This window comes from Crocuta crocuta, unplaced genomic scaffold (genome assembly GCF_008692635.1).
Source record: "Crocuta crocuta isolate KB4526 unplaced genomic scaffold, BGI_CrCroc_1.0 scaffold26, whole genome shotgun sequence".
Classification (NCBI taxonomy): domain Eukaryota; kingdom Metazoa; phylum Chordata; class Mammalia; order Carnivora; family Hyaenidae; genus Crocuta; species Crocuta crocuta.
Genome location: NW_027532249.1, coordinates 18,266,648 through 18,292,849, shown reverse-complemented (window position 1 = coordinate 18,292,849; position 26,202 = coordinate 18,266,648).

Here is a 26,202-nt window from a genome sequence, read left to right as displayed (position 1 = left end):
GACCAGAGATTATGAATTCAGTTTAGAAGAGGGGCCGCAGGGATTTGGGGCTTAGACTCCTGAGGAAGAGGCACTGTTGGTACCTCTCAGGGAGCGTGAAGCCAACTGCAGCCTCTGAGATGACACACTGGTCCTTATGGCAGAGTTTCTCCATTTACTTTGGCCATCTGAAGCTCAGGTCTAGGGGATTCCTCAGAAAAGGGGCTCATGGGAGTGGTATTATCACAGTAGTTATAGGTTGGCAAGTGTTTTGTTACTTAACACTTGAAATTCAGGTTGGCTGCTTATCAAATCCTGAAGCCACATGGTCTTTCCTTCAATATCTTAAATATATTACTCCATTATATTCTGGCATAAAATGTTACTAAAAAATTAATGGCAGCAATACTTTCTGCTTATCTTTTCCCCTAATAAGCAACTTGGTTTTGTTGCCTGAGGACCCCGAGGTTTTTGTTTGCTTGTTTTAATCTTTGTCTTTAAAGTCCACTAACCTTATTAGATAATATTTCAGAGTGTGTCACTCTGCATCCTGGGTGGTTTTTCCAACATACCTAGTAAGCCCTTTTAATAAGTAGCTTTAAGTCTTTCTATTACTCTATCAACTGTACTTGGCACTCTTTCAAATATTTTTTATCCCTTTGCTTTCTTTTAATTATATATTTTCTTTATTTTTGCCTTCTCCTTGAAGCATTATCTGTTTGCTCTCATGTCCATTCTAGTTCAAGCTTTATTTCTGAAATTTTGTATTTCTAATTATTTTCATAGTTCTCACCTCGTATCCCTTTAATTTTTAAATTATATTTAAATTTATATTTAATTTTTAAATTTAAAAAATTAGCTTGTTGGAAATACTTATTTTCATTTGTTCAACAGCTGTACTTATTGGAATACCTTGAAGATCTGTAGGGAAATTTTTCTACTTCGTCTGTGGTTTTGTTCCTTGGAATTTGATACAATTCTGTTTATTGCTCATACTTGTGTGATATTAGATTCGCTGAACTTTTAGGAGGACAGGGTGAGGTCAGATTAGCTTTTCTAGCTTCACAAATCTACACTTTTTTTAAAAAAGTTAGATGTTTACAAATTCAAAACTGAGTAAATACGACCCTGTGCTGAGACATTTTACCTCTTCTTTCCTACTCCTATTTGTATTTCCATTTATCCTTTATTTCTATGAATTCTGACTTACAAAACTTGAAACCCTGTGCATCCATAGTCTCATGATGTTTTTCATGAAAGGGGGCTTTCTGTTCAGTTCTGTGAGCTCCTATTCCCAGAGCTCCGGCTCCTTCGGATGTATCCCTTTTGAACCTGTGAGCATTCAAAACCCTTCCAATTTTATTTTGACTCGTCATACTTTCCAGTAAGTATCTATTGATTGTTCAGGGCTCCTTCCATTTTCAGGTCTGGTAGATCTTGCTTTGGTTGCTTTCCTCATCTGTCTCCACTGACACTGTTTTGTCTACACGCCCTTCTATTTTCAGGATTGTGGGGATACTTTGCCATTTAATTTTGCTTTAAATGTCTCTTGTGCTGTTTTCGTTCTGCATTTCTACCTGCTCTGTCCATTTCTCTGAGAGCATTCCGGGAGATTAAAAAAATACCATCAGTGCTGCCTCTGTGTTCCCAGAAATTCCTTTGAATCTACATTTCCTTGGTCTTTATTTTTACTTCAATTTTATATATTACTACTGCTTTCTCTTTATGATGCTGAAATTTTGGCTTATGACATTTACATAATTATTCTGTTTTGCTTATAGTTATAATAGTGCCAAAATAATTTCATTTACACTTACTATTTTTTTTTTTTACACTTATAGTTTGTCCTAAAATCAGGTGATTAACATGTCCTGGTATGCCTAGGACTTTCTCCGTTGTAGCACTGAAAATCTTGTTCCAGGAAACCTCTCAGTCCTGGGTAAGACCTGGGTGATTAGCTATCTTACATAAGCTTCTAGAGGTATATGACCATAGGCTGGTTAAAATTTGTTGGAGGAGTGCCTGAGTGGCTCAGTAAGTTAAGAGTGTGACTTTGGCTCAGGTCATGATCTCACATTGTGAGTTTGAGCCCAGCGTCTGCTTGCTGCTGACAGAGCCTGGAGCCTGCTTCCAATTCTGTCTCTCTACACCCCCCACCCCCCACCCCGGCCCTTCCCCATTTGCAGTATGCCTCTCCCTCTCTCATAATTTTAAAAAAAATTTTGTTGGAAATTATTTGATTTTTAGTGTGGTATGCAAATAATTTGATACACCATCAGGTTCATTTTTTTTCGCTAGCGTTCTTAAAGGTTTCTTTGTTTTGTTTTACTTTAGCTGAAAATACAATTTTAGTTCTAGAAGTCAAAGCTATATAGAACAAGAGAGATTTAAAAATTCTTATTTTGAACTCTCCTTTCAATGTTCTCAAAATTTATCTAGGTGGCCATTTTTATTAAGCTTTTGGTTTATTCTTCCAATGTTCCTCTTTGAGAAAAGAAACCCATTTGTATATTTATAGATTCCTACTTTTTCATAAAAGTTGTTGCAGTGTTTTCTGTTTGATATTGTCTTTTACAAATATATCCTGAAGATAATTTCATATCCATGTAAGATATTTTCATCCGCTTTTATAGATACACATGCTCCATGGTATGAGCAAACCACGGTTTAGCCAACCAGTTTTTTTTTAATGCTATGAAAATACAAATTTTTATTTAAAATGTAAATTTTGCACAGATATTTGAGTTGCACCCTACTTGAAATACATGTGGTATATGTTATTAATATTATTCATTGCTTAGACACTTTTGGTTTTGTTTTGGTTTTGTTTTTGTTTTAATTTACATCCAAGTTAGCACAGAGTACAACAGTGATTTCAGGAGTAAATGCCTCTTACCCATTTAGCCCCCCTCCCGCAACCTCTCCAGCAACCCTCTGTTCTCTATATTTAAGAGTCTCTTATGTTTTGTCCCTCTCCCTGTTTTTATATTTTTGTTTCCCTTCCCTTATGTTTATCTGGTTTGTATCTTAAGTTCCTCATAAGAGTCAAGTTCTATATTTGTCTTTCTCTGACTAATTTCACTTAGCATAATGCCTTCTGGTTTTATCCACATAGTTGCAAATGGCAAGATTTCATTTTTTGATTGCTGAGTAATACTCCATCTTGTGTGTACACACCACATCTTCTTGATCCACTCATCCATTAATGGACATTTGGGCTCTTTCCATACTTTGGCTAGTGTCGATAGTGCTGCTATAAACATCAGGGTGCATGTGCCCCTTTGAAACTGCATACCTGTCTGTATCCCTTGGATAAATACCTAGTAGTACAATTGCTGGGTTTTAGGGCAGTTCTATTTTTAATTTTTTGAGGAACCTCCCTACTGGTTTCCAGAGCTGGCCAATGAATTCTTCACTGCTGGGATGTTAGGTTGTGTTTCATCTTTTGTGGTTATAAATGATTGCACAACTACTAGCTTTCTTCAGATACCGTTTCTTTTTGTCAGTGTATCTTTGGGATAGAATTCCAAAAGTACAATGGCCTGCTGGATCAGAAGGGTTGTGTGTACAGAGTTATCACCAAACATGTATATGAGTTGTGCCATTTTGAAATCCCATTAGCAAGTCATGAAGGTACCTGTTTCATTAAATCTTGGCAACAGAAAATAAGTTGCAATATTTTGAATATTTGACAATCTATGTGAGAAATGGTAAACTGGTCTAATTTTTAATTCTCTCTGAATGAATATGAACATATTTGCCTTCAACTAAGAGTCATTCACATTTTATTTATAACCTTTGCCCATTTTTTCTATTGGTTTGCTAGTGCTTTTCTTAAGATTTAGAAGCTCTTTATAACTCTTTGTGGATAAGTTGCAACACCTTTTTTGTCAATATTTCATTTTAACTTGTTTGAGTATTTTGGCACTGCAAAGTTTTAATTTATACTCTTTATGTAGTCCAATTTCTAATTTTGAGTCCTAGCTAGAATTGGGTTTTGAGTCATAGTCCAGGAAGTTGTCCATTCTCCTAGTTTTTATACAAGGAAATTATCAATTTTTTCCCCCAGTAGTTGTGGAGTTCCATATTTACATTTGGATGTCTGATCCATTTGGAATTTTATATTCATACCTAGCATTTTTTTATAAAAAGCTATTTTTGGAACTCCATTTGCAAGAGAACTGTATGTTAAAATCGTCTCTTATTTTAACATATCCTAGTGTTTCTGTTTTCTGCTTTGCTTATTTTGTGGTGGTTAGGTACATGTAGATCAAGTGTTAGAACTCCTCTTTTCAAAATTGTTTTTAGGATATCCTCTTCATTACAGTAAAGTCTATGGGTATAGCAAACCAGATTTTAGTATATTATTAAATGGAAAGTTTCATAAACACAAATTCTGTAAGTCTGTATTGAACCAATCAGTTGGGAAATAAGAAAAGCAACAGGAAAAACCACAGTACAACAGCAAACCAAGACATGGATGGTCTCTATGACTCGTTCCCAAAGAGAAAGGGAGGATGGGAGCGGTAGACCACCTAAGCTCGTTTCCATCGCTTAATACATGAGGGAGCTGAGATGAAGTATAATCAAAGTCCAGATGCCTGGGTGATAGCAATGCATGGTAATGAGGAGCAGGCTTGTGAGACTCAAAACGTTTTGATCTGTAAGTGGTGTTGCCAATCAGGAACTTTTATCAGGACCATGGAGTTAATGCACTGAGACAGTGAGCCCCTCCCTGATTCCTCACCCCTCCTCCTAGCAGAAGGAACCAACTGGGAGGGGGGAGTGAGGCTCGAGGAGAATGTGAGATGACTCCACCTGTACTCACGATAAGTCAAGAATAGAATTTCCTCAAGCAGGAGTATTCTGAGCTGGGCATTTGGTGTCATTCTTCTCCAGGGAGGAGAAGGGTGGCTTTAGCTCTGCTCCTCCTGCTTTGTCATCCCATTTTCTCCCAATGTCTCTTCTATCTTTGCCCCCCACCCTGGCCATCTTTATGTACCACCTTGGCTTTGGCAGGGCTATGGCATTGATTCATCCGGGTCCATGATGATTAGCTGCCCAGGAGAATGGAGAAACTGAGCCCAGAACCACCACAAGGGCTCTGCTGAGCCTAGTAAGCTCCTTCACCTTTCCTGGACCTCCCCACTACTCAGAGGACAGCTCTCCTGACCTTCGAGTCAGCCCTCTGTCATCACTCAGGAAAGATGCCAGCTGCCTACTCACACCCCTGGGATGTGTTCTTATGCCTGATCTGCAGCCTCTCTGGCTGACACATTTGTCAGCAAGGGCTGTGGTGTCCATGCCTTCCTGTTTTGGTTTCCATGTGAGACAGGATTACCACCTCATTCTGCCCTTTCTGCTGCTTACCATTTTCACTGTCTCTTTGGGCTCTCATCTTTCCCTAAAAGAATTATCCTGGCTGTCTCCCAAATTCCTATTTTGAGGTTATCGGTTTTGTCTCTCTAAATGAGGTTCTGAAAAGAAAGATCCTATTAAAAAGCTGAAGTTGGGGCATCTGCATGGCTCAGTTGGTTATGTGTCCAACTTTGGCTCAGGACATGATCTTGTGGTTCATGAGTTTAAGCCCCATGTCGGGCTCTGTGCTGACAGCTCAGAGCCTGGAGCCTGCCTCGGATTCTGTGTCTCCCTCTCCCTCTGTCCCTCCCCACTCACACTCCCTCAAAAATAAACATTAAAAACTAAAGAAAGAAAGCTACACTTACTGAAACTTTAGGTCCAGGTCCTTCGGGTGCATAGAATGAAGACATTTTAAATTTAAATATCTTGTTATCATCTGTGGTCACATTGTCTCTGTGTTCTTAGCTGCTGGATATTTTGAAGCTAATGTAGACTAGTTTTCAAATCCACATTTTTCATCATATCTTAAAAATGTTATGCTTGTAGTATGCTATTAAACGGACTTAGAAAGAAAATGACTTATAACATGAGTTTAAAGCATTTTTTTTAAAAAAATGTTAGTAGGGGAGAGGCAGAGAGAAAGAGGGGAAGGGAGAATCCCAACGTGGCTCTACACTGAGAACCTGGCTTGATCTCATGATCTCATGATCCATGAGCTCATGACCTGAGCTGAAATCAAGAGTCTGGTGCTTAACTGACTGAGTCACCCAGGCACCCTGTTATTAGTTTAATAGTACTTATAAGTGAAATTACATGATTAAAGGAATAAATACAGTGTTAATCCTCTCATGGGCCATACTCACAACTTCCTCCCTCTCACCCTACAGGCTCCTTTCTGGAAGTGAGGAACAAGCAGGGGGCAATCAGAACCATCAAGTGTGGCCAACTACATTCAGGCTTCCCCTGTTTATTCAGAGCACAATATCAGCATTTATTTTTGCACAGTGACGGGTTCAGTGGGCTTCTGTGAACAGGGCAAAGCCGTATAACCCAGGAGTTTTACCCTCCACAGAACTCAGTCATAAGTCTGCAGGAATAGCCATCTACCTAGGTGAGTAAGTGCCTCCTGAAATTCTTAGGTGTTTATGGGAGGCAGAGCTTGGGGAATTTGGGGATGGCTGGTTTAAAGATACCCAGGTGATGGGATTAAAATGAGCTTTCCTGTGATACAGTTGTATCTATTAGCTGCCAAGGTTATCTTGGGAAATGTTCACAGAAGCCCTCATTCTCAGAGAGACTGCTGCTTTTCTAAACAGAGCTCACCGTTTACTCTGGGTCAATGGGGAGAGATGGAAAGTTCTTGAGGCTGGATGCCTCCTATCATGAGTAACCTGAGGCTTGAGTAAATGAGAGGAACTGACGGATTCTAAAACCATTACAACTGCAAGAGAACATTTGAGCCTAATTAGACTGTTTCCTAAATTATGCAGTTCTTCTTCACAAGGACTCTTGTTTCTTATGAATGAAGCTTTGACATGTTTATGGGCACTCCTAATATTTGCAGGCTCGCGCCGTGTCAGAGGGTGAGATGAATATTCAGAACCACCTCCCAGCTATCATTATCTGAGGTGGAGCACCAGGAGCAGTTGACCATTAGAGCCACATAACTTGTCATCTTTGCTATGCTATTGTTCACTGCAGACTACAATGAAGGCATGGTGCTTGGAATGACTGAGCGGAATAAAGATGGGAGAAATTGCACATTTTCCATATTTAGACTTCAACATATTTCTCGTCTAAATTGGTGTCAGCAAGAGTTTTCCCACTGAACAAGGTGGTGGTTCTTGTAAGGCTTAAACTTTCTCTTACCCCATGGTATCCAGATGGAGTGTTCCAGAAACACTTACTGTCAACACGACTTTGCAGGGGTTTATTCATTACAGATCCAGTTCTGAGGTTCAAGGCAAGGTATTTGCAAATTACTACCCATAATGCACAACTAACCCCCAAGTAGCTAAGTTTTTTTTCTGCACTCTATTTTATGATACAGGATTATGTTGATGTCATGAAAATTTAAAAATGAAAATTCTTGCCTGCGGAGTAACAATGCTCAGTGTAAAACCCAGGAAAGATGAGACTTCCTAATTAGACATTCAGATGAGCAGTCCAAGCACAGGGAAAGAAAGTTGAAAAGTAAGAAAGTTTCTAAACAGTATTTGATTATAATCCTCTTAAGATAAAGAAAAGGTTGCTACTTTTTCTTTTCTGTTAGAGCTCATTGAAATAGTTAGACTTGAAAATGGAATAACCCTGTTTTGTTCCAGCCAAAAGAAAAGTGCCTCCTGAGGTGAAGACCTTCTCTTTCAGTTGAAGTGCCCAAGCAGAGGGTGAATAACCTCTGATGTTGTGTAGAGGTTAAAGAAAGTGACCTCTAAGGTTCCCCAAATCTCAAATTGTATAGATCTACAACTCTATTAACACTTTCAAGAGGAACCTAAATAGGGAACTGATGTTTTGGGGGCATCTACTAAGTGCAAGTTGCCTTCTAAACAATAAGAACCACAATGTTACCTAGAATTGGATCCTGTGATTTTAATCTTGCTTAAAAAGAATAAAAGAGAATGCCTTAAATCGACATATGTTAAAAAAAAAAATTGCCTACACTGGGTTGTTTGATTCTCTTATAAGCTTCTGAGGTGGGGGGGGGAGGGGGTCCATTACCATTTTGTAGATGGGATACCCACCAGAGGCTGTGCAACCCCTCTCTCTCCTTCCTCCTCCCCTCCCACCTCCAAGATACAGCTAGGTCAAGGAAGGTTTACGTAGGTTTGAAGAAGGTGAACAGGGTGACCAATAAGCATAAACCACTGGGTTATTGGCATCTACAGTAGCTCCAGAAAAAAGTGGGTGTGTCAGTTTCTAGCTTATCCCCTGTAAAATGGAAGGAAACAATAACCACTTGATCACCTACAAAGGTTTATTGAAAATAAGTGTCTTGAAAGTAATTATTTAAATGTAGGCTGTCTTAGTGATTATGATCTGTTGGAGTGTGTAAGGTAGGATTGTGTACCATTAACAGTAGCAATTGGTAGTTTATAGTGGAGTTTGGTATGCCAATGCAGTTTCATTCACAATTTTTAAATTTGTGTTGAATTTGTTCATCGGTCTCTGATTAAATGTCTCCCAAATTTAGAAAAGTAGAAAGCATAAAGCATTCAAAAGGCCATAGTTCCACAAAAACTTAATAATTTGGTGGATTTTTAGGTCTTTTCCCTAGTTTTTAGAATAGCTCATATTTAAAATGGAATAGTTTTAAATCTATCATTACGTCGTTTTACATAACAGTTTCTAATGACTGTATAGAATTCCATCAAAAGGATTAGGTATTTTCTGGTAGGCATTTGGGTGAAAAAAAATATCATAGATCACATTTATTGAGCATTTTCCATGTCCTAGACACTAAGGTATTTTCCTTTTTAAAAAAAATAAGTAAACAGGTGTAGGCAATGAAAGCCAGAACTTGAAACATCTCATTACAGAACATGTTACTCTCACCCATATCTACTGTGATGGCACTTTTAAAATGGAGCATTTGTCTAAGACCAGTTGTGCTCACTATTGTGTTTTGAAGCCCAAAGGAAATTGACTTTAGATTTTTTCCTGTGATGGCTTTCTCTAAACTTTCACTTAAGATTAGATCCAAAAATTAAGGTCCCCAGAAAATGTTGCTTTGGTAACCCCAAAATGCCTAAACTCTAAGGATACCACAGGAATGGATCTGGCCTTAAGCAATTGACCTTTAGCACTCAATAAAGTTGGCTTCCAAATGGAATATGGAATCCTTTGGAAATCTAGGACCTTTGCTAACTTTAATTCCTCTTGATCTAGAGGGTAGCTATAGGTGCTTCCTAACCTGCAGCATAAACCAAAGACTGTATTCCCTGAAGGCCAATAAATGTCCCCTTTTAAAAACATAGAAAATTTAGTTAATTTAAATGATCACATCTGTGATTCACAGTACATCTGGCCTTACAGAAAACAGCTGGGTCCAGAAGCCAAGCTGGTGAAGGCTGAATACATTGTAGAGGGAGATAATTGGTCTCAGAAGTGAAGATTTCCAAAAGCACAGCTATTCAACATTATTTCAAGGAGTGTCTCTGGAGGAAGATTGATCTTGACATGCCATTCTTCTTTCTGTGGTGTCCTCTGACAGTGCATGAAGACAATGACAGTTAGCAGGGGAGCTGGAGAGAAAAGCTCCCAGGGCGTTTGCAGGAGATTCATTCCTGTGGCAGACAAAGTCGATCAAGATGTGGACTCTTTGTTCAGTCCACTGTCTTCAAAGCAAGCCCTGACTCTCTGAGCAGAGGAGTAAGACCATTTGAAGAGGCATCAAATGGTTTAGAGAAAGGGTGAACATTTAGCTAGTTGTAGCCCAAGTTTCCCAATTCATGGGCTCAGAAGCCCTTGGAAAAAGGAGTGACAACTCTCAGTGCTGGGTTTTTAGGTCTAGTGAGTTTTGTGTACAGAAATTATTCAGAGGTGACTTGGGTTTTACATGTAATACTCAGTTTAATAGGCTGTCTTTCAAAACCTGCTTTTTAAACTTAGAAATCTTAATATTCTCTAACACTGGTTAATTGTTCAGACTATTAATGCTTGGCACTGTTTACAAACTTAGATCATTAACCTCCTTTAAATGTTTTAAGCTGCATTTATAAATTTAATATTTCCTTTTTAAAGTCCTCGGATTTAGTAAACTTTCCAAGTTTCTAAAGTCTTTTCTGTGTCTAATACATTTACCTTACAAATAAAATGAATCTTAAGATCCTATAAATCAGTTTTTCCCAAGGTGTGGTCCCTGGGCCAGCATCCACATCACCTGGGAATGTATTAGAAATGTAAATCTTCAGGCTCCATTCTAGATCTCCTGCATAAGAAACTAGCATTGATCCCCAAGCTGCTGTCACCAGCTTTCCAGGTGATTCTGATGCATAGCAAGGTTTGAGAAGCAATTTTTTAAATGTTTCAGTATTATATGCAAATTTACAAGATTTCAGGTTAAATTGAGTCGAAATAAATCCCTTAGATTTTTCCATCAAAATCGGAAGACTTCTGCATTAGAACACCCTACTATGTCAAATCCTCTTACATATTATCAATACCCCAAATACCACATATGTTATTTTTAAATCTAACATGAAAAATGAGTGCCATGAGGTATGATTTACTTAATTTTTTTTTTTATAAAGAATTTGTCCTCTAAGGAAACCATGGTGGTTTTGCCTGACAAGATTTTTTCCCCCTCAGTGTTTATTTTGAGAGAGAGAGAGAGCGAGCGAGCGAGCATGAGCCAGGTAGGGGCAGGGAGAATCCCAAGAAGGCTGTGTGCTATCAACACAGGGCCTGATGTGGGGTTCACTCTCACAAACTGTGAGATCCTGACCTGAGCCAAAATCAAGAGTCAGATGCTGAACCAACTGAGCCACCTAGGCACCTCTTGCCTGATAAGTTTTAAATTACCTCTTCAGCTCTAGAAGGTTGCTAACTTAACCAAAGATTTTGGTTCCATGTGAGCCCTGGAACTGGTGACATTTAAGGAGAGCTTGCTTTCATAGTCATTATAGCATAGAACCCATAATTAATTGAAGAGAGTGATCATCTTGGGTATGTGGGTATTTCATTCCTTCATTTTCAAGAAAGTTTCCACATCTCCACCCATGTAAACCATGGGGCCTAGCTTTTATTAAACTTGTGACTTCTAAATTCTTTTTCTGTTTCCTCTGACAACTGATCTTAATATTTAAAGGGCTTTGAGTTTGGTGTATCACAAAGCTGTCTAACTTAGATTTCACTTTCTGTAGAGGCTATTTCCATGACAATGACAAAGGGTCTCTGAAACCTTGTGCACCCTATATGTGGTCAGTGAATTATAAGTATTTGATTTTGTGCATACACCTGCAATTACTTTTCAGTTGACTGGAGATATTGTTTGTACTTAAAAAATATTGCATTTTCAAGCATTACTGATTTTATAGTAGCTTTTTGTCGTTATGTATTTTCGTCTGTGAGTACTAAAAATACAGGTGGATATAAGCATTCACAAAGTCGTTTTCTGTTAAAAGGGTCCTCGTTTGGAAAATGCATCATAAGCAAGTGAAAGGATAGGTGCTCTGTGAAATGCATTTAGTTATTTGTCTTATCTAAGGTAACACACTTTCAGCCAAAAATGAAGCAGTTGGGGCATAGAGAGTGCAAATACAAAGTGAATTTTGGTATAATATTTAGGTCTAAAGACGATACTGCTAACCTAGATCACATGAGGATATATTTATACAAGATTTTTTGGCAGAGTGTCATAGATATAATTCTGGCTAGCTTGAGTAATTTCCCATTTCTATTTATGTGCACAAACTACTTATTAACACCTCTACGACCATTACTTCAGGGCATCTCTCATCTGGAATATCGCAATGGTGCCTCGATTGGCCTCTGTCTCTCCTCTCACCAACTGCTTCCCTACGTGCTTCCTCCACCACTTACATAGCTTCCATGGTGAGCACGTCCTCCTTCTGTGCCAACCCTCCCCCCAACCAACTTTCCATGCCTTTCCATCTCATTCTGAGGAAGAGCTATTCTTTACAAGGGCCTGCAGGGCTCCCTGTGATGGTGACCTTCATTCTGACCACACTGCTGTTTCTCTTTTAGCCACACAAAACACCCTAAGCATATTTTGCTTTGGGGGCTCTGAATATGCAATTTCCTCTGCCAGGTGGGTCGTCCCTTGGTGGTCACATGACTTCCTCACTTACTTTCTCCAAGCATTTGCTGAACTGACATCGTAGAGCTCCTCCATAAGGAATGTGGTAGAGGCCTTCTCAGAACAAAGGAAGGCGAAGTGCAGTGTGGCCCAATCAACTCCTATACACGTACACATAGCTCTAGCATGACTCTAACTTGAACTGTGTTCAATCAGACTATATGTGTCACCCTGTATGGGAGACAGAGAAGTAGAAATCACATAAAAGCCTACACCCTGCTGTGCTTGGAGCTCAGCGTTTTTGGGCCCATGCAGGCAGGAATAAATCTGCTTCCTGGAAAGATCATCAGTGTCTCTTCTTGCAAATCCTGCTACGCTGTTATTTCTTCAATGAAGCTCCTCTCATCTACTTGACTAAAATGGCAAACTCTGCCTCTGCATGGTCTCTCCCCTTCCCTCCTCTTGTATAATACCACCTTTTAATTATACAATTGTCTCCGTTTTCTCCCAGAGAATGTATACTATATGAAAGCAGAGATCTATTCTTGCCTATATTTCCTGTGCTTGAAATACTGTATGCATACATGGTCAGTAAAGGCTGAATGAAATAAATGGAATTCAGAAAAGAGGTCTGTTGGTTCATCCTCACCATCTTCTGCTGATGGCCCCAGAATATAATTCTACAAATTCTGGCCCTGATCCTCTGGAGGAATTGATTTTTGCAGTGGGTGTGCAATGGATAGCTATTGTAGGGACTCTTTTTCCAGATCTAGGGTGAGCCAAAAACTGGGTGAGGATGCAGAGCATCATATGTGTGAATCATATCATTCACATGATTCTGGCTCCCACCTCTAGCTATCAGCTATTATCGAGGTTCAGAACTTTTACAAACCTGTGACATTAGAAGTAGGGAGGATGGGGCCTAGCTCTTGGTCATTCACTTCCTCCTGGGAACATTCAGGGCCCTGGCAATCTTTGTCATGAGCTCAACTTTTTTTTTTTTCTAGTTTCAATCTTATTTAAAGAGAAAGTTTGATAAGTTAGACTATTTTTCTGGTTGGGATTTATGATCCAGTTTGAGCTAAAATGTGTTAGTGTCTGTTTTTCTGTTAGCTCCATCCTCTTCACCCTGGGGGTTGGAAGATGGTAATACCCATTGCCTAAGCCACCTTTGCCAGCTGTCTTTCTGGCGTGCCCTTTCAGTGAAAGGCACTGGTGGGAGATTGTAAAGTGGAAAGAAGAAATCCCATATTGGAATTGGAATGCTTCAGGTTAGTAGCCTCTAGTCGTTCTGAGTGGACACAGGCTCTGGTGTTGTTGCTGGCAATTTACTAGCAAAATAAGAGGACGACTTTGATTTTTCTGCTTCGGAGTGATGTTCCATTCAAGTATCAGTCTATGTGAGTTCATAGGATCCAGTTCAGGAGGGCAGTAGCTTCCTAATCCTAGATGAACTATTGTTTTCTTTGCTTTTCTGTCACCTTTCCTTTCAACCTCAACTTCAACTCATCTGTAACCAATGTCTTAAGGTTCTTCTGTTTTAAATGCATGGAGTGGTTTCTTTTTTCCTGACTGGATGCTGAGTCACTGTTTGGATCCTAAACATGATTCTTTTTTTCCTCTTCTCTAAGTGTATAAATCTTGACAATGTGGCTATTCTTTAAAATCAAGGCATCACAGAGAGAATCTTTGTGTTTACAGGCTAATGAGAAGTAGGGATCCTATGTGATTGGTTAGGGGTGGTCAGGTATTCATCAAATGCTGGCCAGTTTGGGCTGATGGCTATAAAAGTTATTGTCTTCCTAGATTGTTACTAGAAATAGTCTGACTTCCTACAAGTCTGGCTTTCTGGGCTGATGATTATAGATAAAGGGAATTTTCTGGATAGATTCCTAGTCATGAGTCAGAGTTTAATTTTTATATTTTTTAATTGAAGTATGATTGACATACACTGTTACATTAGTTTCAGATATAGCGTAGTGAATCGACAATTCTGTATATTATTCAATGCTCATGATTAGTGCAGTTACTCTCTGTCATCCTTCAGTGTTTTTACAATATTGATTCTATTTTTTGTCCCCCTGACTTATTATAACTGGAAGTTTATTACCCCCCCCCCCAATTCTGGTAACCACCATTTACCTATATTAGATTCTTTGTTTTTTGTTTTATTTTTATTTCATATAAAAGTGTAATCGTATGGTATTTGTCTTTCTGAGACTTCTTTCATTTTGCATGATACCCTCTAGGTCCAACCATGTTGTCAAGAATAGTAAGATTTTGTTCTTTTTTGTAGTTAATATTCTGCACATGCACACATGCATGTCTACACACACACCCTCCACACCTACCCCCCTCCCCCCATTTTTATCCATTCATCTATCAATAGGCACTTAGGTTGTTTTCATGTCTTGACTATTGTAAATACTGTTGCAATAAACATCGGGTGCAATTGAGCATACATCTTTCTGAATCAGTGTTTTCATTTTTGGAGGGGGTGAATAGCAGAAGTGGGAGTGGGGTAACTGCATTGTATGGTATTTCTATTTTTAATTATTTAATTCCTTCCTGATTTCGACAGTGGATATACCAACAATGCAAGTGGATTCCCTTTCCTCCACATCTTTGCCAACGTTTGTTATGTCTTTTGTCTTTTTGTTACTAGCCATTCTGACCGGTATGAAAGGACATCTCTTGTGGCTTGGATTTACATTTCCCTGATGGTTAGTGATGTTGAGCATCTTTTCCCATGTCTATTGGCCATCTGCAGGTCTTGAAAAAATATGTCTCTTTGGGTCATTGGCCCATGCTTAAATTAGATTATTTTTTTTTTTTTTGCTGTTGTAGAAGTTTTGTATATTAACCCCTTATTGGATATATCATTTGCAAATGTCTTTTCCCATTTAATATGTTGCATTTTAGTTTTGTTATGCAAAAAAAACTGTGCAAAAGTTTTTTAGTTTAATGTAGTCCTTGTAGTTTTTCTTTCCCTTGCTTGAGGAGCTATATCCAGAAAAATGTTGCTAAGGCCAGTGTCTGAGAGATTATTACCTATGTTTGTTTGTTTTTTGGGGGCTTTTTTTTTTTTATAGGAGTTTTATGGTTTGGGGTCTTCAAATTAGGTCTGTAATCCATTTGGAATTTATTTTTGTGTATGGTTTAAGAAATTAGTCCAGTTTCATTCTTTTGCATGTAGCTGTCCAGTTTTCACAGCACCTTTTATCAAAGAGACTGTCTTTTTCCTATTGTGTAATTTTTCCACCTTTGACATAGATTGTATAAAAGTGAATTTATTTCTAGGCTCTATTCTGTTCCATTGATCTTTGTGTCTGTTTTTGTGCCAGTACCATACTGTTTTGATTATTATAGCTTTGTAGTATATCTCAGAATGAGGGGTTTATGATTGCCTGTAGCTTTGTTCTTCTCAAGAAGAAACTTTCTCAAATAGCTTTGGCTATTTTAGGGAAAGTTCCATTTTTATATATGGTCTGGCCATTGTCCGTGTATATATTTACTCTTTCAGAGTTAATGGTATTATGGAGCCCTCTCTTTCCTTCCAACCCTAAGGAAGAGTGCTGGACCTAAGCCAAGGCTACAAGCTTAGGTAAAAAGACCGCAATCTTGGACCTTTTAAACATTTCAAGTCTGGTCATGAGCCACACAGCAGAGTGAGAGTTGATATCAGAAGACAGATTTGGTATTGCACCCTAATGCCCAAAACTCAGAACTGCCTGGTCCTATTTTCGACCTGCTTTCTTAAGATCTAAACTAATTAAAATCCAGGAAAAATGTGGAGTGTAAATTTTAATGGCTCTATAAATTGATAATTTTTTATGAATTACATAAGAGGTTTGCAGAAATTTCCAATAACCCTGGAGCAATATTGCACACATTTGGTCTCATTGTTGGTTTAAGCCCCCCCTCCAAAAAAAAAAAAAAAAAAACTTTGCTGGAAAGTTCCCAAAGGAGTTAACAACTGCAGTCACATTGCATGGCATGGTGGGTGTTCCAGTCTGTCTGGAATGGGGCCCTAGCAATGCTCTTTGCATGACATAATTATACATGAAAATACATCTGTGGTGAGTGCAAGCATTTGAGCCCATCCAATTGATCCTGCATTATGTCACTATCAGCTGAGAAGTCATGGCTTGTTAAAAATACAATATATTTTCTGCTAAAAAATTCATTGCTTCTATAACTAATTTTCTATTTTGTCAGTGCAGCACTTGGTTTCTTCATGAATTCACTTAGTAGTGGTGGACACAGGATGGGAGAAAGAGAACGTGACAGAGTTATTACACAAACCCATCACTGTGACAGAAGATCAGAAGGAAATAAAAGCACAGAGCCTTGCTGTTTCCGAGTTAATACTACAAAGCTATCAAGTAGCATTTTCCTTTTTATTCCTTTCTTACTTTGTATTCTAAAATTATCTAGATCCTCTTCACTTTGTAGAAAACAACCACTTCCAACTCTAGAAGCCCTCTCAATTGGCAAATTGTACTGATTCTTTAAAATTCCTTTTGCTGGCCTGACTGCTATTCTCAGCTGCTGCCTTTTGTGATGGTGTCTGTAGCCCTGGCTCAAGGGTTTGAGCAGGCTTCCCGTATTTGATGGCTTCTGGAGACAAAGGTTCCTGTCATTTGATATCCTTGAAGCAGAAGCAGGAGCTTCAAAGGACACCCAGGAGAGTTCCAGGAGCAGGTTGCCCAGCTGCTTCCTGAATGATGCATTTCATTGTAACTCATTCCAAAACCATTGGCATCCCCAGCAAAAGGCCCCATGAAATCTATCTGGAGGTGGCAGGCCTTACAGGATTTTTTTTTTTTCTTTTTTAGCCTATGTTCTCTGGGAGTATGTGTTTTAGGCTGATCGTACAGCTATGCAAATACACATAGGGACACTGGATGCCCAGACCCATTCATTTGCCTTTATATGTGGGTGTTCAGCCTTGTCATGTGTAGTAATCAATTTGTCATGGGACAGTTCACCATGCCTCTGTAGTTAGTGATAAACCCCCTGTGTGCTGGGTTGAAGTGTGAAGGTAGACACTTCAGGGGCTTTACTAAAGAAAGAGCCATTTGACTGTGAGTTTCCCCCTTCTCCAAAAGTGTTTTCCACATGAACCACACAGTAGGATGCCTTGATTCCTGCAAGGAAGATTCATCCATTGCTCACGGAAGCCCCATGTAGCTTCACTGGGTAAAGAAAGGGCTTTCCTTTGGACCTCTTAAGCCGCAAGCACGATGCAATGGCTGGGTGGTGGTTTTTTAATTTAATTTGGTTAAACTGTGATCTTTGGGAAAGCGTGAAGCAGTAATTCGAATCTTGGCTTTCACCGTAACCTCCTGTGACCCTTGCCCCTTCCCGTCCTATCTCCATCTTCACCTCAGATAAAAAGGGAGGCTGCAGCGTGGACATCCCGGGGGCTCGACCTTGCTCTGGAGAATGTGGCAGAGTCCCCAGGCTGCCAAATTCCTGATGATCAGAGAGCTCTTGCTGAGGACCGTCTTAAACTGGAAAGCACATAAGCTTCATCGGGCTATTTCAAAGTTCATGTGGCTTTAGCACGAATCCTCTTAACGTATTAGACCAAGTGACTCACATACCATGATGGCAGTGGCCTAAAGGCCTCTTGAATTTTTATTTACATTTCTCTGCATGGCACAATATAAGTCAGTTCGTTCCCTTCGGAGATGCCTACCTCACCGTCGTGCCCTGCCCCAGGGTGGTTGGAATCATTCGAAGGCCAAACTGCGTACGCTAACATATTTAAAGATTTTACGTAACACTGCTTTCCCAAAGTCCTGGAAAGCTTGCAGGATGTTGGCTTAGAGATTTTTTTCCCCTTCTGCAAAGGATAACATCTTGGCTGTAGACAAGGTAAGCATTTCCAGTATGAATGTTTAATGAAGGTGAAGTCCGCATGCAGGATGCTGTTTATTTTACTTTCTAATAGACCCATGCTCAGCAATAGTCTTATTACTGCTGTGACTTCTTGCAACAATTTTTCAGTTGCTGCTTTGCTCAAAAGAAATTTCTTTCAACGTTACCATTCGTGTGATAAACTAATTACGTAAAACATGAAGAATCCAAGGGTGTGAAGAAATGAACGAACAACAACCCCTGAGGTGTGTTTTTAACCTCCAAATACCATGTCCAAGTTCATATGTGACCATGTAAGAAAGTGAGCTCTGAGGTTATCTGAATATATTTCAGATTCCAAATGGGTCTACAGATGTTGTGGACACTACCAAAAAAAAAAAAAGGCCACTGATGGAATAAAAGTACTTGTGTGAGTAAAGAGGTAAGAACTAGAAAAAGAGGGACTATTGAAATGCTAGAAGCATCAGGAAGGAACGGGAGAGACCAAAGGGAACTGAGCAAAGGGCAAATTTAAGATTCTGTTCCAGTCCTGGCTCAGTTGCTAACTGGTGGAAATTGTATGAAAGGGGGTGCAAAGTAATTTGTCCAAGGTCATAGAGCTATGGTTATGGCCATTCATTGAGGACTTAAATGCTAGCTGACTATGTTAGGTGAATCATATCTAAATATATGTGTTTGTATATATACACGTATGTTTGTATATATATATATATATATCTCCATGTTGCCAACGGCAAGACTTTTTTTTATGGCTGAGTAGTTTTCCTTTGTATACTCACCACATCTTTATTCATCCGTTGATGAATACTGGTTGTTTCCACATCTTGGCTGTTGTAAATGCTACATTAGACACGTTGCAGATATCTTTTCAAATTTAGTGTTTTCATTTTCTTTGGAGAAATACTCAGAAGTAGGATTGCTGGATCATATGGTACCTTTATTTTCAATTTTTTGAGGAATCTCCATACTGTTTTCCACAGTGGCTGTACCAAACACATTTCCAATGGTGCGTGAGGGTTCCCTTTTCCCTACATTATTGCCAACACTTGTTAATTCTTGTCTTTTTGTTACTAGACATTCTCACCAGTGTGAGAATGGTGAGTGTTGGTATTTCGTGGTGGTTTTGATTTACCTTTTTCTGGTGATTAGTGACGTGAGCATCTTTCCATGTGTCTGTTGGCTACCTGGATATCCTCTCTGGAAAAATATCTTTTTAGAACTTCTGACCATTCTTAATTTTTTTTTCTGTTGTATGAAGTGCTTGCAAATCTTTGATAGTATAACCCCTTATCAAATGCAAAATTTGCAAATATCTTCTCCCATTCAGTAGGTTCCTTTTTCATTTTATTAATGGCTTATTTTGCTGTGCAAAATCTCTTTAGTTTGACACTATTTATTTTTGCTCTTATTATCTTTGCTTTTAGCAATGGATCCAAATATACTCTTACCATGACCTATGTCAAGGAGCTTATCACCTATGTGGGGTTTTTTTGGTTCTGGTTTTTGGCATATTAAAATGAAATTAATTTTTTCCCAGTTCTAGAAGCCAAGCCTGAAATCCAATATCACTGAGCTGAAATCAAGTTGCTGCCAGGGCCATGTTCCCTACAGAGGCTACAGGAGAGAGCACATTCTTGCCTCGTCCAGTTTCTGTGGCTGCCAACATTCTGTGGCTTGGGGCCACATCACTCTAATCTCTGCCCATGTGGCCACGATGCCATTTTCTCTTTGTCAAATCTCACTCTGCCTCTCGTTTTTAAATGACGTTTGTGATTCGATTTGGGGCCCACCCAGATAATCAAGAATAAATCCATCTCAATATTTTTATTTTAACTTAGGAAATTCTCAAGTTAATCACATTTGCTAAGCACAGAACTTTTTTTTTTTTTGGCCATTTGAGCTAATATTCACAGGTTCAAGGGATAAGGACATGAATATCTTTTAGAGGGCCATTAGCCTACTATACAAGTCATGAGACCATAAGAGCCTTTAACAGATTTTTACACAAGAGTGTTAAAAATAATGAAGTGGTATTAGTACTAATGATAAGAATCTTTAAAATGTAGCCTGTATATTCTAATAGCAGTTGTATCATTTAGAAATCATATTTAGTTACTTGCAACAGAGTATCCTAGACGTACAACCTCTTTCCCTTCTCCTCTCGAAGGTAACGTAAATGAGATTTTTCTTCTATGTAAGACCATTTAGAAGCAGGCAACCCAGGGATAACTAGTATGTGACTGAGAAATCATCAAGGACCTGGTATTTTTCCACCTTCATGGCGTGTCACCTGTATTCCACCCTCAGGGTCCCTTCCTATTTTGGTGTGGCTGCAGAACCTCCATGGCTACATCCAGACATAAAGCATCAGGGAAACGTAACATCAGCTTACATCTGAATGTCTGGAATGTACTGATGCATGGAGATGCCAAGTTGGAGCATTTCATTTTCTACCTGGACACATTAACCAACTTATCTTTCAAAGAAGGGGAGATGGACATTGCACATCCACAAACAGTCTTTTTAGAGTAGTAAACATTCTTAAACTTTGATCTCTTTAAAAATTTCTGTTAAAGAATAAGTGATCTACAACATTGTGTTTCAGGTATACAGAGTAGTGATTTGATATTTATATATCATGGTATATTTATATATCATGAAATGGTCACAAGTCTAGTTACCATATGTTACCAAAGTTAACATTATTAACTATATTCCTTATGCTATATTTTCCATTCCTAGGTCTTATTTTATAACTGGAAGATTGTACCTCTTCACTCCCATCACCTATTTCATCCATCTCACTGCCCCCAACTCTCCTCTGGTGACCATCAGTTCTCTGTATGAGTCTGTTTCTGTTTTATTTATTTTTTTAAGACTCTGCATGTAAGTGAAGTCCTGTGGTATTTGTCTTTCTGACTTAGATAAGATAATACTCTAGGTCCATCCATATTTTTTGTAAGTGGCAAGATTTCATTCTCCTAATAGTATTCCATTTGTGTGTATGTGTGTGAGAGACAGATCACATCTTTATCCATTCATTGATCGATGGACATTTCAGTTGCTTCCATATCTTGGCTATTGTAAATGTTTCAGTGAACATAGGGATACAGGTCTTTTTGAATTAGTATTTTCATTTTCTTCAGATATCTAGAAGTCAAATAGCTGGATCATATGGCAATTCTATTTATAATATTTTGAGGAACCTCCATACTATTTTCCATAGTAGCTGCATCAATTTACATTCCCACTAACAATGCACAAGATTCCTTTTTCTCCTCATCTTCGCCAGTCCTTGTTACTTCTTGGCTTTTTGAAAACAGCCATTCTGACAGGCGTAAGGTGTCACTGTAAGCTTTCTGGCTTTAGCAGGGCAGCTGGAGAGCACAGGAACTGGGTGTGCCTGCCAGTGCTGTCAAGGTAAAGCGGAGTACAAAAATGGCACCCACAGCCTCCAGCTGGAGGGCGAGCATCCCAATAGGTTGCTGATCCTTTGGCAGATAATTTGATTTGCAAATGGATCTCCTTCACAAGTAGTCTAGGCACTTTTCAGACTGCTGCTCTCATGCTGGGCCTTAAGTCTGCTTACGGGTGCTGTAAAAGTAGAATCTCTATTGCCTGTAGCCCTTTGGATCTCTTGGATGTAAGCCTCAGTGTTTCTCAAAGCTAGATGTTTTAAGGGACATGTATCTCTAGTGCAGGTTCTGAGGGTTATGGTGCCTGAAGTAGAACTCCAATCCCTCACTCCTCAGGGAGTCTTGCTATGTGAGATCTTTCCTGATTGTGGTTCACTGTTCTGGGGGTGGGGTTTTTGGTAACGCTGCATCTCTGGCTCTCCTACCCATCTCTGTGTGGCCCTTTCATTGTTTTGAAGGAGCTGTTCATCTAGTTTTCACGTCATTTTCAGAAGAGATTTTTCCATCTGTAGCTACAGAGTCTGTGTGTCCATTGGAGGAAATGAGTTCAGGATCTTCTGCCACCGTCTTGGACTACCCTCCAAGTTACATTTTTTAGAATCCCCCAAATTACCCAAAAATGTAGAGGTCATTACATTGTTTTTAAAGTTATAAAAACCAAGTTTGGAGAATTATCTGCCCAAAGAATTATCTGCCGGATTAAGAATGGCAGATCTGAGATTTGCACTCAGGTTTATCTCATTTCAAAGTCCCTTTTTAATTATGCTCTGTTGCACTCACATGGCTGGTAAAACAAAACACAAAAAAATCCAAAAAACACAAAAAGCCTCTGGTGGGTTTTGATAAATAAGGAAAAGTAGTTTCACCCATCTATTTTCTTCTTTCCTTTGGGTATCATAAAAAATAGTCTGTATGTCAAGATAGAGTAATGTGGGAGAAAAAGACAAAGTCTGTATTCAGATTTGGAAGACAGCTTCTGGTAGAAAGGAAGGAACCTATTTATGAGGGTGATGTATTGGAGTACATGCCACCATTTCTAAAACCCACTTATTTTTAGAACAGTTGGAAAGTAGAAACAAGAATAAATGAAAAGTCAGTTATTGTAAAATTTTAATCTTCTTAAAAGAATGAAAGATTCCATGTGTCACTGGAAAATCTTCCAACCTCAAATAGGCATCAAAACTATGTTTGTTGATCAAGATACTTAGTGGTTGTATTGGAAAGCTAAGAGTAACAATTACAAGGTTTAGAATGCAATTCCTTGTATGTGTGGTCACTGATGCCTGTTACTCATCATTTATAATGTAAACTGAGGAAATTAATTGGTACATTACCAGAGATAGGAACACTGATCTAAATAGGTCATGAGATGGGAAGACCACCTGACCCATTTTAGAGATGATACAATGAGAAGACCATTGGCCCTGAGATGAGTTTCTGTCACAGCTCCACAATGTGACAGTGGGAGGGTCCTTAGCCTCCCTGTGTCTTAGGTATTATGAGCCTCATTTTAGACATGAAAATGAAATCTAAAAGTTTAATGTCAAGTGTGATAACAGATCTAGAACCATTTAACAGTTAGTGGCATATGGTAGAAACTCAAAAATATGATCTTCCTTTACTGCCTCAGTAGTTGAATTCACAGTTGAATTCACTTTATCCTGTGGAAGAGGTCAGTGCAAGCAGAAGAGCTTCATTATCACCATCTTTGTCATGACCTTTCAAATGCCTGTGGATGTACAATGTATACCTGAACCTCCCACATGTCCTCCCCACTCCAAACCATCATACAGACTCTGATACATCTTCTTTTCACTTTTGAGAATTTTTTTCTGACTCCTAACATATCACTGGTTTGGGGATACAACATAACATAATCAGTAAGAATTATAGTAAGAGCTTTGACTATATAGTTCTAGATTCAAATCTCATATTCAACACTTAAAATTCTGACCGGGAGGGGGACCTGGGTGGCTCTGTCGGTCAAGCATTCAACTTCTGCTTGGGTCACGATCTCACAGTTCGTGGGTTCGAGCCCCACGTTGGGCTCTGTGCTGACACCTCAGAGCGTGGAGCCTGCTTCAGATTCTGTCTCCCTCCCTTTCTCTACCCCTCTCCCACTCGTGCTCACTCTCACTCTTCTCTAAAAAATAAAAAATAATAAAATTTCTATGATTGGGAGAGACCTGTTTATCTTTCTATGATTTAGGTTTTTATTTTTAGTTTTTTGTAAAACTGGGGTAATGATAGTGCCTCTGTCATTTTTGTGAGTTAGTAAAGCACTTGGAAATAATACCTGGGAAATAACGAATAAGTTCTAGCTGTCATAATAATATTTAAGAACAAGTTTATCACTTTAGGATTTTCAGAACTATCTGTATATTCCATGCATTCAATATGTTCTTTCAACTCTCTTCCACACCTTTATTTGTATACGGATGTCTGTGAACCATATGTAGTAATTTCCATAGAAAAGAGATGATCTAGTTGGCTATATGCGGTGTCTGTTTTACTCAGTGCTGCCAGATTGAACATCTCTGAATGCTCTTTTGCTGTCCCAGGTTAAACTGGTGAGAAATTTCTGGTCATACAGTTTGCCCGTTTTTCCATTTAGGATGTCTGCCTCTTGCTGGATTGTTGGAATTCCTAATGTATCCTAAATATGAATCCTTTGTCAGTTATGCACATTGAGAAGCAGTGTTGCATTGCCATTACTAACAGTGTTGTCAGATTGCCTTGGTTCAAACACTGGATCCCCATTCACTATCTTTGACCTTGCTTAAGTTCCTTAACTCCTCTGAGGTTCTGTTTCCTCATGTATAAAATGGGATAACAGCCTCCATCATGAAGAACTGAGCAGGCAGAATGGGTTAATGCCTAAAGACCACTTGGAATGGAGCCTGGCACAGAGTTGTCTTTGGGAAATCTTTGATATGCCTAATACAGTGATTGTTACTATTTTACTTTTTGACTGTTCTGATTGTTTTATTCTACCCTTATGCTCACTCAACTTCTCCAGTCTCCTTTATGAACTTTTGTATTCTTTGGGTCAGGAAGCAGGTCTTGGTAATTTTTCATTTCCAAGCCCTTAATAAACAGCCTGACCTATATAGGTGTTCATTAAATGTTTACAGAATGAATGCATTGGTGGATGCTTTTGGTGTCATATCAACTCTCTCAGTACTAAAGTCCCCTTTCAATTCCTTAAGGTAGAGTTCTGTGACACTTGAAGGGCAGGTTACTCTCTTTCACTCTGCCTGTGATTAAATCAGTGGAGGGACTCCCTTTGGGGATTTATAATAGCTTGGCTTCTGAGGCCTAGTGTCTTACACATTTAAAATTTATCTTCAACAAGAACTAAATGCTTCCCACATATTATAACTGTCTGCAAACTTAAAACATTTATTCCAGTCCCACCATGTGGGTCAATTCTTGGAGCTTAGAAGTCCCTGCGGGTATGTGAATGGAAAGACACCACTGATCTCTTGATAAAAATTCCCTAAGTAGGGCCCAAGGAGACCTGCCCAGTGTGAATTGCAGATGGAACTAAGATGAGACATCTATCCCAACTTACAGGTTGAGTTGTCTGGTTTTTTTAATAGTATAAAACTTTAGAAATACTCAAATTATCTCAAAAAAGTGACCTTGAGTTTCAGGATTCTCTGAATGCATATAAGAAAAATGTTTCCAACGTTGGCAATTCCCTTAACTTGGCACTGAGCTTCAATGCTTATAAAAATCAACAAAGGGTATCTCATAGAACAGAAAGTAAATGATGCAAAGTATGTATTTATGCAATTTAGAAGGTTTGATAAAATGCAAGGAGGAATGAAAATGAGTAGAGAAGTAACTTTGAATGATAATATATTTTTATACATTAAAATCTAGTAGGCCCTTTTTTCATAATTCATATACTAAATATTTGGCTTAAACTGTGAGGACAAATGGAAAATAAGGAACATAAGAATATAAATATTGCCAAAGCAATAGAAAGATATATAGTGAAATACTTGATATTTTTGTTGATATGTAAATGATATGTGGTCACTAAATTAGTTCTTGTGTAGGATTATCATTAGTGAATTTTTATTTATTCTACCTGACCCAGTAAGTTAGAAGACTTTCAATAAAGCCGAGCCATAGAGATCCTGGATAGAATATAAACTCAACCTTTCCTATTTCTGTAATTTAATCTATCAGTGTCTCTTGCTTTTTGACGGTCTTCAACCAAGTTGCCTTAATGAATTTTGGAAATTTTAGCTAATGGCTGGGAATTTGTACTTAGCAGTTAAAAAGTATATGTATTGTTTCCTCTTCTTAATTTCTTCGGGCTCTTCTAGGTAAATCACATTAATGTAGCCTGGATATCACACTTGGATGGAACAGCTAAGATGTGGTTTTCATTGATTTCCAACTGAGTCTGTCTTCAACTGCTTTAAGTTGAACTGTGCACAGACTCAGAGTTCTCTCATCCCTCAATTGTGCGGGCCTTTTGAGGTTTGTTAGTAACAAATAAGGGCCCGACTGGCATTGCATGGACTCTCTCAGCCTTCTCCTTTCTGCATTCATTCATTCATTCATTCAGGAAACAGTTAAGTGCCCAAATATAGGATACTTAGTGCTGGAGATGCAGAGATGAATAAAATATGGAGAGAGAATAATACTGTTACTCTATTATGAGTTAAGCATTTTGGAAATAATGGGAGAAGGTCTGAGGGGGCAACCTCACCTATCCTTAGAGGGGAAGGAGTGGTAGAAAAGTCTTTCTGGGAGAGTAGGGAGTAAACAGAGTTTCCAAGA